Source organism: Ostrinia nubilalis, chromosome 28 (genome assembly GCF_963855985.1).
Source record: "Ostrinia nubilalis chromosome 28, ilOstNubi1.1, whole genome shotgun sequence".
Taxonomy (NCBI): Eukaryota; Metazoa; Arthropoda; class Insecta; order Lepidoptera; family Crambidae; genus Ostrinia; species Ostrinia nubilalis.
In genome coordinates this window covers 4,255,506-4,270,869 of record NC_087115.1, presented here as the reverse complement: position 1 = coordinate 4,270,869, position 15,364 = coordinate 4,255,506, and the positions used below count along the sequence as shown (strand labels likewise).

Below are 15,364 nucleotides of genomic sequence, written 5' to 3'. Positions count from 1 at the left end.
CGGCAGCCACATAAAAAGCCGGACAAGCCATAATTTGGCCGGACAAGACCGTAAAAAGCCAAACCTGGCAACCCTAGGCGCGCGCTCACATACAATCCGCGCTCGGTGCGTTTCTATGAAAATGACCTACCTACTCATTTGTATTTACTATGTTATGTAGTAACGTAGTAGGTACTGTTGTGGTTTTCAGACGTTGGCGTCGCAGGCGACGTTCAGAAGTCAACAGGAACTTTGATGCCGACGTCGGACGCCGCTTATAGCGTCTAACTGCTGTAAGCTTAATTTGGTTCGTCGTCGTCGTCGTTTCAGCCGAAAGATGTCCACTGCTGGACAAAGATCTCCCCCAAGGTTTTCCACAAAGACCGGTCCTGCGCCGCCAGAATCCAGGCACCTCACGCGGCCTTCATCAGATCGTTAAGACCTTTAAGTTAAGACCTTATGACTGTACCATATTTTAAGAAATAAATCATTTGAATTTGAATTTGAATTTGAATTTGAATTTGAATCGTCGGTCCACCTGGAAGGTCTCTCGACGTCACTCGAGAACTTTTCTCTAATTAGGATACCTACAGTCAGTAAAGTTGAGGCTACAAACCGCGCTCGGGCGTTTCTATGAAGATGACCTACTCATTTGTATTTGGGTATTTCTCATCGCCACGGTTCTCATCGTCACCTTCGTGGCAAATTTTATTTTTAACTTATTACAACTTTTTGTAAACAAAAATTGTAGCGCTTGATGTGAAGAGTGTATTCTAATTAAATCAGTCAAATAGTGAGTCTGGTTTGGAAGCTTTAACGTTTTGAATTTTTTGATGCCACGAAAGTGATTCTGTACTTCACAGCAATAATTTTTTCAAACTTTACTACTGTAAATTACTCTTAAGTATTTATAAAACATATATTTTGTCTTATTTTCATCGATAAATGGCAATAATAAATAGGTAGGTACTTAAATACAAGATAAAATTTTACCGATAACGTCACCTACTAAGTTACAAGATTCTATGCAATTGGTTTTAAGGGTGATACTGGTGGCATTCTGAAATGCTAAAGAAGCAAAAAAATTATTATCAGTACCTCAATAAAAAAGAACTCTTAACTTATCAGTCCCTCAACAAAAAATATGTTTATTTATTGAGGCCAGATGGCCTCGTTTTTTTATTGTACAACTTTTAACTCAAACTTCAGATTAAATTTATCTTACAAACAGATACACAGTCACATATACAGACATACATACAGACATACATACAGTCATACAGACAAAAAAAATACGAGGCCCTTATTTTTTTATTGATGTACTGAACTCACTTAACACGTATAATTTATTCGTTATTAAAATATTGTAAAAACTTAAACACCAGTCATTATATTTAAAAAAAACCAAAGCAAGAAATCACTTTTGTGGCCTAAAATCACCTTCGTGTATAAAACACCACGAAGGTGATGCCACGAAGGTGACGAAAATTTTAGTTTTTTATTCATTATCCCTAAATTTGAGTTTAACGGTTCAAGTCGAATACTACACAAATAAGTCTAACATGTTAAGTTTTCAATGGCCTAAGTTTCAATTAAATTGTTTAAATTTTAGAGGTAGAAAATGTCTCGGAATGTCTATGGATAATCACAAAAAGTTACGTATTTTTTTCGCGGAGCGACGATCGACTTATCTCACCTCCGCAATGGCAGGAGCGCGACTGACGTTAACCGAATAGAACACAGTGATTGGTTGATGGTGTTCGGTTTAACGGCAATCTTGTATGATTACTCAAAATTTTAGGTACCTAAAATCGTGTGACCGACGTATTTTCCTTCCTCAATTCGAAATAATTATAAGAAGATATTTTTTTGACTATTGTGTGGAAAGTATATTTAATTACGATGATTTTAGTATATGCTACACACAAATTGAATGAAAATTGTGAATGCAGTAACCAAATGTTTCATTGCAACCGAAAGGTGTGACACGATGAGAACTCGAAAAATGACCCCGTTTTGTATCGTTTCATGTGATGTTTTCGTATTATTTTTGCTTCTATTACGATAAAATTTATTTTGTATGTAGCTAAATAGATATGTTATCACCTGAATTCAAAGTTATTGTTCTAACTTATACCGTTTATGAACTATTATTGTGTGACCATCAAATTTGAGTGTAAATGAGAAGTACCCATTTACTCTGGTTTGGTGTAGTGGTTCGAAACGGACAACTATTCCGGAGGTAGCGGGTTCGATTCCCGCACAGTACAAACATTTGTGTGCATGAACATATTTGTTTGTATTGGACTGGGTGTTTTCTATGTATAATAAGTATGTATTTACAAAAAAAAGTATTTAAGTATTTTTATATTCGTTGTCTAGTACCCATAGTACAAGCTTTGCTTAGTTTGGGACTAGAAGCGCAGTGTTAAATTTCCAAGGAAAAGTGAGCACGTTAAAAAATAAATGAAGTTTTTAGTTCTTGAAAGTTTCCGCTAGGGGCGCTGTACCATCCGTCATAGTTACATTTAATGTCACTTTTTACTTCCACAGTATTTCCATTTGTGTGCTAACAGTTTGTAATAATAATACTAATTAACAAAAATAGTTTTTATTTATTTTATTGATAAAGGTACAACACCAACAGCAAAATACATAGACATTCGCAATAGTGTTTTAGTTAAATATAGGTACCTATTTAGTGTAAGCGCACACCGTTGATTTTTCGTCGGCCGATAGTTTAGTCGGGCAGTTGATCAGTATGGGCATGTATGGGAGTGCGCACACTACGCCCGATTCGATTTGGCCGATTCTTCATACAAATTAAAATCGGGCACAACTATCGGCCAACTAAAAATCAACGGTGTGCGCCTACTCTTAATTCCACATTTGACATCCTTGTGTTAGTAATTACGGCTTAAAAACTATTTTACCTAGTATTTTTAAACATTTTTTTCGAAGCTTTCATACTTAGGTATCGTTTACAAAATGTTTAAGCGATAAAATCAAGGTTTATTTATTTTTGTAATTTTTGTTGCCTAAGAGGTTAAGACTAAGAGCGATTTTTATTTGACCGATAGTTGGGCTCGATTCTGTTTTGTTTGAAGAATTTCTAATATATTTTTATAAATCATAAAAATAATTGAACCTCCGACAATGCTAAGCGCTGCGCTGGTAGGGCAAAAAAAGAATGAGACATGTATTATATAGACTCCTTAAGAGCATTTGACGATTTGTAAGTACTAATTTAATTAGTATTTAATTTCCTTGCATTATTTACTTAGCCTCGGCGGAGGCGGATTTATAATTATCACCGAACTTATTATTATTATTATGTTGTAATTATTATAATTAGGCGACTTGCACAATGTTTTGTAACATAAACAATCGGTAAAGAATACAGTAGAATATGTTAAAGGACGTAGCACACTTATCAACCCGGAAAGGGATCGAAGGGAAGGGAAGGGAACTCGAGGCAGTCAGTACGGCTAGCACGAAAAACTTTCGAGTTCAAATCGTTTGCGTACTCGAATCGCCATCAAAAGATTTAGTACGAAAACTACAACAGAACCCTTGAGAACGTGTCGTAAAGTGAACTTACCTACTATGAGAAATGGTTGCACGAAACTTATTTTGAGAATCAAAATTGTCACGTTATCGTTTAATTCGAAGGTTGAGTATCGAATTTTATCGAGTACGAAAACGATTCGAAGATGAAAGTTGTTCATGCTAGAGGTACTGTTCTTTGTATGAAACTCCATACTGCAACGCACACTGTCCGCACAGTAGCGTAAACGCCTCGCCTCGCGGTTGACAGCGCGCGAAAGGTGATACGGTGTTGATCCCTTTCAGAGTTGATAAGTGTGTCTGTAACCCTTAGAGCGCTTTAATATTTTAGGGCGTTAGAAGCGCGACAGCAGCGCGGCAGCGGCGTTTTTATAATGTGAAGGCATCCCCTGTCACATACACTCAACATCAAATAAACGCACCTTCCGCGACGCGAACTTTAAAGATTTTCTTGTGACACAATCATGGCACCCCAACAATATTGGTGTTATTTGAAAGCCCAATAAATATCCTTAAAGAAAAATACATTTCATTTCTAAATAAATGATTAACATTTATACCATAAATGTGACTTGAAAATAGACCTCGCTTTGGGCTCACCTCTGGGATCAATTAGACCAATTTTTATGGTTATAAAACCAAATAAAGATCTCACGTGTCCTCTTTAACAGATGGATAGCGATTAATCCCAACTTAACAGTTTTATAGTAATAAAAAATGGCTATAGCGCAACTACCTATTTTTTGAAGAAGTGTCTCTGGATCCTTGTAAAGACACATTTTTGGGGTAAAAACCTTTCCTTTAATGAAATGAAGTTTAGAACTAGGCTTTCAAATGGTACTAATGTTGGTGGGAAGTGGGGATGCATACGTTTGATAAGTGCTTGTCGCGGGAGGTGCGATTTATTTGATGCCGAGTGTAGTATGAAATTTTCGAGTCGCGCTGCTAAATCGCCTCAATGTGAAAGCGCTCTTAGTCTGCAAGACTAAGAGCTGCGTCAGCAACCTTTTCGCAAGCAGCACTTCCAGCTGTGCCAACAAGAATGCCACCTCCGATAGCGCCAATCACCGCGCCAATCGGAGCGCCGACTACTGTGCCCACAGGTCCGAAAGCAGTCCCCACCAGAGCCCCGGCCTTCGCCCCCCCCCAGGCCCCGGCAGTTCCTCCCAACGCCCCACCTCCCCAACTCCCTCCAACCGATGAAACAGTCTTGATATATTTCACTGGAACCTTCTTAGTCCGTCTCACATCAATCACAAGTTTCTCAAGATATTCTATCGTCGTCCTTATTTCACTAATTCTTGATGATTTAGTTTCAGTCTTAAGTGATTTTTTCAACTCGCTAATGGCTTCCTCTAGCTCTTTAATAATCTCATAGGCGTGGTCCCTAGTGTAAATATCATCTTTCAAAGCGGACCCAATCCGCCAGGCATCCATCGCTACGGCGGCCACTGTTAAAGTAATGCCTGCATATTTAATAGTCTTATTAATGACTTGGGCAGAATCCACTACTCCTTTGGGTACGTCAATATGAGGGTTGGTTTTTTTGGGAACTCCTTTAGGGTCAATATTGATGTGGGGAATATCCTTTCTTTTTAGGGCTTTCTCAGTAATTCCAGTGTCGAAACGTATCGTTGGAGCTCCTGCAATAGTTTCATTACGATGTACTTAAGTATACAGGGTTACTGTTAACTCGACGTCCTGTCAAGAATAGATAGAGAGCTCGAATGCAACTGAGAGTTGCCAGTAACCCTGTATGCAGGGTGGAATTTTGTAATGCCACCTGGAGGGAAAGTACCCTTAATACTGTAGATAGAAAATTTTACTCAAAGAAAACATTCCTTTATTTTTGAAAAGAAAGACAACTGCATTCAAAGACTTTCGATTTTTTTTAAAAAATTTACCACCGTACGTTACAATTTTCTGTAAATAATTACAATAATTTAAGATTTCATGCTTTTCCTTTCATTTGATTTATCAACTTTGTTTGAGAGATTTCATCCTTATACTTAACCCTAACTATCGATGCAATAAAAATTCAGGTTGTAATTTTTAACAGATTTTAGTTGGTTCGATTCCCGAGTGTAGCAAGCAAATTTTTGGAAATCGTTGAATGCAGTTCTATTTCTTTTCAAAAATAAAGGAATGTTTTCTTTGAGTAAAATTTTCTATCTACAGTATTAAGAGTAGGTACTTTCCCTTCAGGCGGCATTACAAAATTCCACCCTGTATAACGATCTGTTTCATCATTAGCTATTATTATTGCAGTTATAGTGTCATTAATATTACCTACCAACGGGTTTTCCATTTTTAACTTTGCCTAAATGCATATCTCGAATACCAGCTACAGTTTCTGGATTCAAATGTCCATCAGGAATTCTGGTGAATCTGGTTTGCATGAATTCTCCGGCTCGACCTGCCCCCAAAACCTTTCCAGCCGTATCTTTACAATCATCTTTCTCAGGGATTTTGGGCATTTTGATATTTTATAGCCCAATTTCAGGTCTGTAATAGAAATTGAAAAAGAATAAGAATAATATTTATTATTAAATATCGTAAAATGACAGATTAAGACTACTAGCGCTGCAACATGCATTACCAAATCTCTCCAAAGCTTAAGTAAACTCCAAAGAAGTTATGACGCTCATCAATAGATGGCGGTAGGGTGAAGCTGCATCGCGGTGCTAAAGTATTTTTTGTTTAATAACCCGTTGAAATCTACATGTAGGCAAAGCAAGCTAGTTCGAGGAGTAATTCCTCAGAGCCGAGGTTGCATGATGCATCCGACCGCGACGTCCATAATTGGAATTGCATGTTGAATGCTTGAGACTTCCGAAAGCACAATACAATTTTTGCCAGCGACTTCTCTGCGTCTGTCTCTAACGTACTTCCTGGAATTAGCCTCCGTCCGTCAGCTAATTCCATGTATGGTGGTTGTACGCCACGCTTGTACAAAATACACCAACCACACCAACGCGTGCAGATCGCCATCGCCGGCGCAATCACAGCGCGAGCATAACGATACCTCTGGGCTCAAAGGTCGTAAAGGACAAAATACCGAAAATGAGTTATTTATACAGTTTTACTCAGAATTTAATTCTCTATCGATCTGTATATTTAGTTTGTCGAAATTCCCAAAAAAAGTGCCTTTACGACCCATCATATTTGATAAGCTAAACAGAATTCATCGTGAAAATTGGGATGTAAATACCATTTGATTTTTTAGTACAGTTACCATGGTAGTAAAGAACAAGTAAACACAAATTTTTGGGCGTATAATGTACATGTAGTATATCTATTGTCCTATACAACCTTACATTTTCATACCCAAGTCTAAATAATTTGTCCTTTACGCCCTTCGATTTTCTAAACAAATATTTTAAAAATCTACACAGTGAGGATATTAAAATAACTGTGAAGGTAAATTTTATAGACGTTTCTTATAGTATTTAAGTATGTGCGTTTGGAACAAATGAAAGAACCTAAAAAAATCATCAAAAATATATAATAAAACTATTTTAGAATGTAACATTTATGTGATGTATACATATAAAATGATGACATCTACCCACATCGGTTAAAGTAATGTTGCTTTTTATTATTTCTCATATTTGAAGAAACTAGGTATTTGTCAGGTATAAGATTATTATTAAAAGATGATTTAAGAAAATAAAAATATGCTATAAAATAACGTATTAATTACCTAATTAAGTTAGGATAGTCAAATTCGAATTCAAATTCATTTATTTGCACAGGAACATGGTACAATACAGATGTTAGATCAGTCATCATAAAAAGTGAAAAAATGAAAAAGCTAGATTTGTTAAAAATATTATGAAAAAAAAAGTCACCTTACTGTAGTATTTTGTGTCATTATTTTGTTTGCACAAATCACACAAATACTACACTTTACAATTATTTTTAATGATTTCCTAGTAATTTTGACTAACGCCCTTGGTCAAAATGACTTTTGAGTTTTGACTGTTACAATTATAATAAATTAGTTTAGTTTCTAAAGTTATTTGGATCAGCTAATAAAGAATAACTAGTAGGAAAAATATTTACACAACATGGGAAAATATATGTTGAGACTTAATCTACTAAAAAGCGTGAATGCAGTTTTTTTTCGAAGTTATATTTTTATATTAAAAATAATTGGCTTTTAAAAACGGTATTATGTTATGTAGGAGTAAAGTAAGTGGATGTACTTTACTGGAATGAAAATCTTCCTACTTGTAATCTTACTAACCTAACTTTTCTACTTTTATACCAAGTACAATGACATAATTTTAAGCTACTATGAATTAATAATGTTTAATTAATTTAGAATAATAATTATTCTAAATTCTTATTAAATAATATAATAAAGAATTAATATAGTTTGGTTTTCGTTTATCCTTAATAATTCTATTCTATCTGCATTATCATAAGGTCAACTGGTGGACAGACTGCCCTATGGAATTAAATCAGCTATTTTTAGTTTTTTGAAACAATAATAATGATTAAATAAATAAATAAATAAAATTAAATTGGTTTCGGTTTTTCCTATAAAGTAGACATTTATGAAGTTTTATTTAAAAGCATCATAATATTTATTTTCTCAATTAGCTTTTATATCGGAAATAGTTTCTTCTAGTTCGAAGATATCAAAACTTCTACTTAAATAGTTTCATAAATTGTGTGCATTAAATTATGAAGCTACGGAAAATCATTTTATTTCATTTAAAAGACCATAATTCATTAAAAATATGTGAAGAAATGGTATATTACATATGAAATACCATAAAATATTAAATATTTAAGCTAAATCGTCAATTTACCCTTTCATAAAACCTTACCTGGGTGTCCCGTTACGACCCATGAAAACCTACAAAACTATGTAAATTGTCATTTATTACCTTAGTTTTGTAGTTTTGTGAAATAAAAATAGACTTACGTCCTGAGTAACTTGCCTAGGACGAATATTTGAGGGGCGTAAAGGTCTTTTTATTGTAATTTTGAGGGCGTAAAGGAAATCTATCTCAGTAAATACAGCTCTAGTCCAGTTTTTCAATACCTCTTCGGAAAATGCTGTGAATTCTAAGCACTTTCTTCATAAGTCATAATTTAATAGCTCAAAAAACAAAAAAGTTATCGTCGAATAAAAAAATAAAAAAACGTTTTTTGATAGATAGATAGATAGATAGATAAAACGTTTATTTGCATAACAGAAACACACATTACAAACAGAAAGTACCAAAAGTAGGACAAAATAGTACCCTCAGGACAATATGACATGGTATGGTAAGACAGAAATAAAAAGAAAAAAAAAAATCATTATGACATACTATACAGTGTGAGTCACGTTAAAGTGTACATATGAAAATAGATGAAACTAAACCCATTTTTATCGACAAAAAAGAGGTCTAAAATTTTTTGAGATTTTTTTTTATTTTTTTATAGAATTTTTTTTCTTCCAATTACTTATTGTAAAGAAAACGTAATAACTTTTAAACTAAGCGGTATATCCTGATAAAATAAAAACAGTAATAATGCTAAATAACAGGCGATACTAAAAAAATACATAAAATACACAAAAAAGGCCAACAAATAATAAAAAATGATACTTTTTGAAAAAAATCTGCTTAAAAATTCGTGTTTTTTTGGTTATCTGATAAATTTCTCCAAAAAATGCCCCTATAACCGGTAGTTTTTATTACTTTGTATTATTCTCTATCGTATTACCTTCGTAAAACCAAAAATCGCATGTCTCTATCCCTATCACAACGTTTGCAATGATCGTTTGAACTAAGCCTCTCCGGGCGCGCCATTCAACGCTTCGTTAACAACAAAACTGAAAATGGCTCTAGATTGGTAATTTTGATAAAGACAAGTTAGATTTCAAATAAAAACAAAAGATTTCGAAGTAAAATAAGCATTTTAGTTAAAATTAAAATTGTCTCTACCTGTAGTGGAGAATAATGTTGTGGCAGGCCTTTGTTCAAACGTTCATAGCAAATGTTGTGATAGGGATAGAGACATGCGATTTTTGGTTTTACAAAGATAATACGATAGAGAATAATAGAAAGTAATAAAAACTACCGGTTATAGGGGCATTTTTTGGAGAAATTTATCAAATAACCAAAAAAACACGAATTTTTAAGCAGATTTTTTTCAAAAAGTATCATTTTTTATTATTTGTTGGCATTTTTTGTGTATTTTATGTATTATTTTAGTATCGCCTGTTATTTTGCATTATTACTGTTTTTATTTTATCAGGATATACCGCTTAGTTTAAAAGTTATTACGTTTTCTTTACAACAAGTAATTGGAAGAAAAAAAATTCAATAAAAAATTAAAAAAAAAATTCAAAAAATTTTTGACCTCTTTTTTGTCGATAAAAATAGGTCTAGTTTCATCTATTTTCATATGTACACTTTAACGTGACTCACACTGTATAGGTACACACTTTATACAGAAATGTGTGTCGCAGCAATGCAAAACGGCAATAGCTCAGTAATTGGTTTACTTAAAAGCAAACCACTGATTTTCAGCTATAGCCTAAGGACGAAAGAACGCGCGTAACACGTCAACGTGACGGTTGGGGTGTGGTGAGTTTAAGTACATAAATATAACTAAATAGATTAAGATATTTATGATAAAGAGGAAAGGAGAAAATACACTGATAAAAATAATATAAAAATAAAAATTATGCAAATTATGCCAGGCTTCAACAAAACAACCACGCATGAAACCACTGGACCAGATCAGAAAGATTTTGCTTCTCCTGAAAAGTCGTACTTTGTCCTTTACGACCTTTGAGCCCAGAGGTATCGATAAACCAATGACCGGTCGCGCGACCCATGATAGTCCGCGCGACCCATGATAGTCCGCGCGACCCATGACAGTCCGCGCGACCCATGACAGTCCGCGCCTATGACAGTCCGCGCGATCCATGACAGTACTTGTATCCAAGGGGGGGGGGGGGGGGGGGACGGTCCACCCCGGGTGCCAAGCCTCAGGGGGTGACACAAGTCGCGCAGATTAGTACTGATTAACAAGTTTGCGGTCTATCTCATGATACGGGGGGGTGCGATTGTCTTTCAATCTTCGAATCTTAAAAATCCTGGGGGTAGGGGGTGCCATAGGACTTATGACGGGGGGGGATCGCCCCGGGTGCCAGTCCACAGGTAGTTCCCAAACTTAGCGCATTCAAACAAAATTAAACTCATCAGTAAATAATTTAGTAGATAAGTATAGAGTAATAGAAGATTTCAATAAATGACAGGTCGGTGAATGTTTACGGTAATTACGAATTATGAGCTGGTAAAAAAGCAAACATAAATAAATATTCAATTATTGTTTTAATACAATTTATTGTAGGTACTACATTTGCATAAACTATCTAAATAAAACAAAACACGATTATCGTCGACACGGTAATAATTGTCGTCGATGATGTGACAATACCTCCTAAAGCCTTGATCACACGTACCGAGTAATCGGGCGAGACAGTGCTCTCGGCCGAGTACTCGGTGCGTATGAACATAGCGCCGAGTGATCGACCGAGTGCTCGGCCGAGCAAAGCGGCGAGACAGTAGCTCGTCTCCCGTTCTACTTACTAGGCCGAGTGTCCACCCTCCCGCTTCCCCGCACTGTCTCGCTCGCTCGCTCGGCAGGTCTGAACGTGCACTGTCTCGCCACTCGCCACTCGGCCAAATGATTGACGTCACGTCCACAGATTAGAGAAAAAGAAAAGTCTCAATAGAACTGAACTGACTGTGCTAATTTCAAAACACGTGTGAACAGCTACTCGCTTACATCATTGTCATCATCATTTGTCGGCCGTTTGGTGTAGTGGTTCAGAACGGACTACTATGCCGAGAGGTCCCGGGTTCGATTCCCGGCCGGGCAGAAATTGAAATGATGAATTTTAATTTCTGTGACGGGTCTGGGTGTGACTATGTATAATATTTATGTATTTAAAAAAAAAAAAAAAAAGTATATAAGTAGTATATCCGTTAAGCTAGCACCCATAACACAAGCATTAAGTTGCTTACTTTGGGGCTAGCTGGCGCTGTGTGAAATTGTCCAAAAGATTTATTATTATTATTTATTATTTATTGTCTCGACCGAGTAAACATGTTACTGTCTCGCCCGTTTACTCGGTACATGTGATCAAGGCTTAAAGCTTCAACCACACCAACGCACGCAGATCGCCATCGCCGGCGCAATCAAAGGCCATTTTTGACAGATCGCGCGACCTATGACAGTTCACGCGACCTGTCATTTCCCTATGATCTGCACGCGTTGGTGTGGTTGAAGTATACTGTAGTTAGACATAATACAGGAGAAAAAGAAGAATAAAATATACTTGAATTGCGGAATGCGCATGCGAATATACGCCAGTTTCCCATATTCAATCCTTGTCCAAATCCGGATTTCAACTGTCAAATTTAATTCAGTTTTAGATTAAATATCCACAATTTTAATATTGTTTAAATAGAATTATAAATCCTACTAATATAATTAACTTACTTATTTACGTTATAAATTACTGAACGGATTTTGATGAAATTTAACAGTATTATTGTTTATAACCTAGAATAACATATGGGCTATAATTTATGACGTCTGTGACAAACGAAATTTCACGCGGGTGAAGCCGCGGGCAAAAGCTAAATAATATATGAAAATGTAAAAACATCGAAAATCACAGATATTTTTTTGACCAAAAACATATTGAAATTTGACGGATGACGGACGGATTTGGATTAGGATTGAATATTTCCAGAGTTTTATCAGAGTAAATAGAAATGAGTAGGTCATCTTCATAGAAACGCACGGGGCGCGGTTTGTATGTGAGCGCGCCAATATACGTATGCGGCGCGCACGCACACACTGACAAAATTTAGCGGGGATTAGCGGGGAGCCAGTCGTGGTTGCGCCGAATTTTGTCAGTGTGTGCGTGCGCGCCGCATACGTATATTGGCGCGCTCACATACAAACCGCGCTCGGTGCGTTTCTATGAAGATGACCTACTCATTTGTATTTACTCTGGTTTTATGGACGTAGCACACTTATCAACCCGGAAAGGGATCGTAACCAGGTCATATTCTTTGTATGAACTCCACTCCATACTGGAACCACTGGAACGCACACTCTGCACCGTTATGCCCCAACTACACTATGCGTGAAATTGGCCAAGTAGTGTGAACACCATCTCGGTTGCTTTCTCCTTCCCCCACCCGTGCGTGGCCCATACTTCGGTGTGCGGGCTAGCGCTTCGACTTGGACAATTTTTCGCATAGTCTATCTATAAGTCTACTTTAGCCTTATCGTAGACACCTCGCCTCGCGGTTGACAGCTTGCGAAAGGCGATACTGTGTTAATCCCTTTCCAAGTTGATAAGTCTGCTATATCTTTGCTATCAATTTTTAATGTTATCAGAAAATTATACAGAAATTATAATCACATTTTATACGCAAATTTTTCGGTAAGTATGTTTATATTGGGATTGAACCACAATATTTCGAGACCGTCATACATAGCTGGTGAAGCGACTGCCTCATGTTTTAAAAATGGCATTTCCCTGTACGCAGATGGAGTCAGTTTACGAACATCATCGATCACGTCTTCCTTACTCCGGCCAGTGTCGATCAGAAACCATAGATTTCCATAGAGGAATTCAGTGCTAGTTGCAAGATCTCCGGCCACTCCTATTGGCATCGCTTTCAGCAATGTAGCATGGTGTTTTATATTTGATTCCGGGTGTGGTGTAAATGACACGACTCCAGTTGCGTTGTTTTTTACATAATTTACATCAGGTGTGTCAACCTCGTCAGATATGAGGTCCTTTAATTGGTCTTCCTTAGACACTACGATCACATCTCGACCGCGAAGTATAGTGCCAACTATTCTCTTGTAATTGAATTGATTTTGATCCTCATCCAATGAGATAGTGGATTCGAATGAAACAATTATCGGATTCTGCTGTTCATCAGTTGATTTGTTTCTAATTGTAAAATCTATCGTTTCTGTGTTCTCGTGGCTGCCCATTTTTTTCTCGGTTGTGCTGAAAATAAATAAAAAAAACTTAACGTTGGCCATATATTATGTGAATAAATAATCAAAAAACAACTTCAGGCCTACCATCACGTAGTTTAAGTGGACAATTGTTCACCAATTCATGTAGGTATTTTTTTATATACGAGTATGTGTACCTACCTATACTACAGAAATCAAGTTTTTGTTGATTCCACGTTTGCAAATTGGGATTTTCTTACAAAAACACCATTGAAACAGCAGGCTTTTCCACTTTTCTTGATTATCCTTCATAAAAACCTTATGGCGCAAGTGCACTGCGGAATTTTGACCGAGATGAAGCGCTAGATCGCACACCGAAGTATGGGCGACGCACGGGTGGGTGAAGGAGAAAGTAACCGAGATGGTGTTCACACTATTGCGTCTCGGTCAATGTCCCGCATAGTGTACTTGCGCCATTACCTGTAAATACGGTGGAGTACAAAAACGAATCGACCAAAGTGGTCCAGTTGTTCCGCCCGGGCTTCGCACGAGTACCTGTAGATCGTTTCATCCACGAAGACCCACCATTCTTCCGCTAGTGTGCATTACCGCAGCAAAATTTTTATAAATCTTGTGCTTTAGAGAGTCGAGAGTATAGCAGATAATTAGTCCATCGTGAGCAGAAATTTGTCCACTAATAGCAAAATTCGTTCAAATTATAGTTTTAAAGTTATTAGGAAAAAACAGATTTTGCTGCCGTAACGTTTCAAACATTACCCTGGCAATTTTTAAAAAAAGTATAAATCATTGGTATTTTTTTCAAACTTCTGCGTTGAGCTATTTTTTACGAGGTCTGGGACATCACAAACCGAAAATACGTCCCTTTCGGGGGCCCCCACCACTTAACCCTACAGCGCATAGTGGGACACATATGGCACATACCAAATTATTGCCTATATTTCGTAACACGATGCTATTTAATGCCATCTATAAGAAAGTACCTTAACTACACACTATATCACATAACAAAATAGCTCACATTTGTCGCCACGGAAGCGCTGCACTCAGTAAACTGTTTTGCAGTCGAAAAAGTCGGTCAGTTCGTGAAAAAGTTTATTAGTAAAGTTTTACTCTTGGGGAAAAAAGTAAAAATTACAATGTTTTCTTTCGAAAAAATATAAAAGGGGTGTTATTGTTTCTAGTTTATTGTTAAATAAGTATTTTTTGATATCAGTTACTTACAACGCATATTTTGGATGTTATATGTATGTGCCTGATATGGGTCACTGTGCAATAAGGGTAATTATATTACTGATGATTGATTTTAGATGATGACCCGCAAAAAAAGTTACAGAAACTGAAATTGAGCATATTTCGAATCAGAAATGAAGAGATCAATAAATGAACTAAAGCTGCTGACATAGCCCAACGGATTAGCGAGCTGAAGTGGCAATGGGCAGAGCACATAGTACACAGAACTGACAGCCGATGGGTCAGGGAAGGGATGGGAGTACTGGAGTGGAGGCCATGTAAACGTAACGTGGGACGTCTACCCACAAGGTGGACCGACGACCTCATAAAGGTAGCAGGAATAAAGCGCTGGATGCAGGCCGCTACCAACCGGGCGATGTGAATATCATTGGGGGAGGCTTATGTTCAATAGTGGACGTCCTGTGGGTGAAATGATGATGATGATGATGATGATTGTCATTCGTTTCTGATATGCTGGAGTAAAGGATGAAAAAAAGCCAAAAGCTATCGTGCCACCTAAAGACGCCAGCAGAACTGATGGCATCGACAACTCTCCGTTATG

The 15,364-nt window shown here is 36.7% G+C and overlaps 1 long non-coding RNA gene across 3 annotated transcripts in view; it reads right to left on the bottom strand.

The window, feature by feature from the left end:
* LOC135085244 (uncharacterized) overlaps positions 1–15,364 on the bottom strand; it is a 32,999-nt gene that overhangs the window by 15,084 nt on the left and 2,551 nt on the right. The window contains exons 3-4 of one of the 3 annotated variants that reach the window (XR_010260038.1): positions 5,840–6,051; positions 2,575–5,189 (exon numbers count right to left, since the gene is read on the bottom strand). The exons of 1 other annotated variant lie outside the window; for it this stretch is intronic. This is a non-coding gene — a long non-coding RNA (uncharacterized LOC135085244). Of the gene's footprint in view, positions 1–2,574; positions 5,190–5,839; positions 6,052–10,870; positions 13,601–15,364 lie in introns of those variants that run through there. One more of the 3 variants, XR_010260037.1, reaches the window with a different exon arrangement.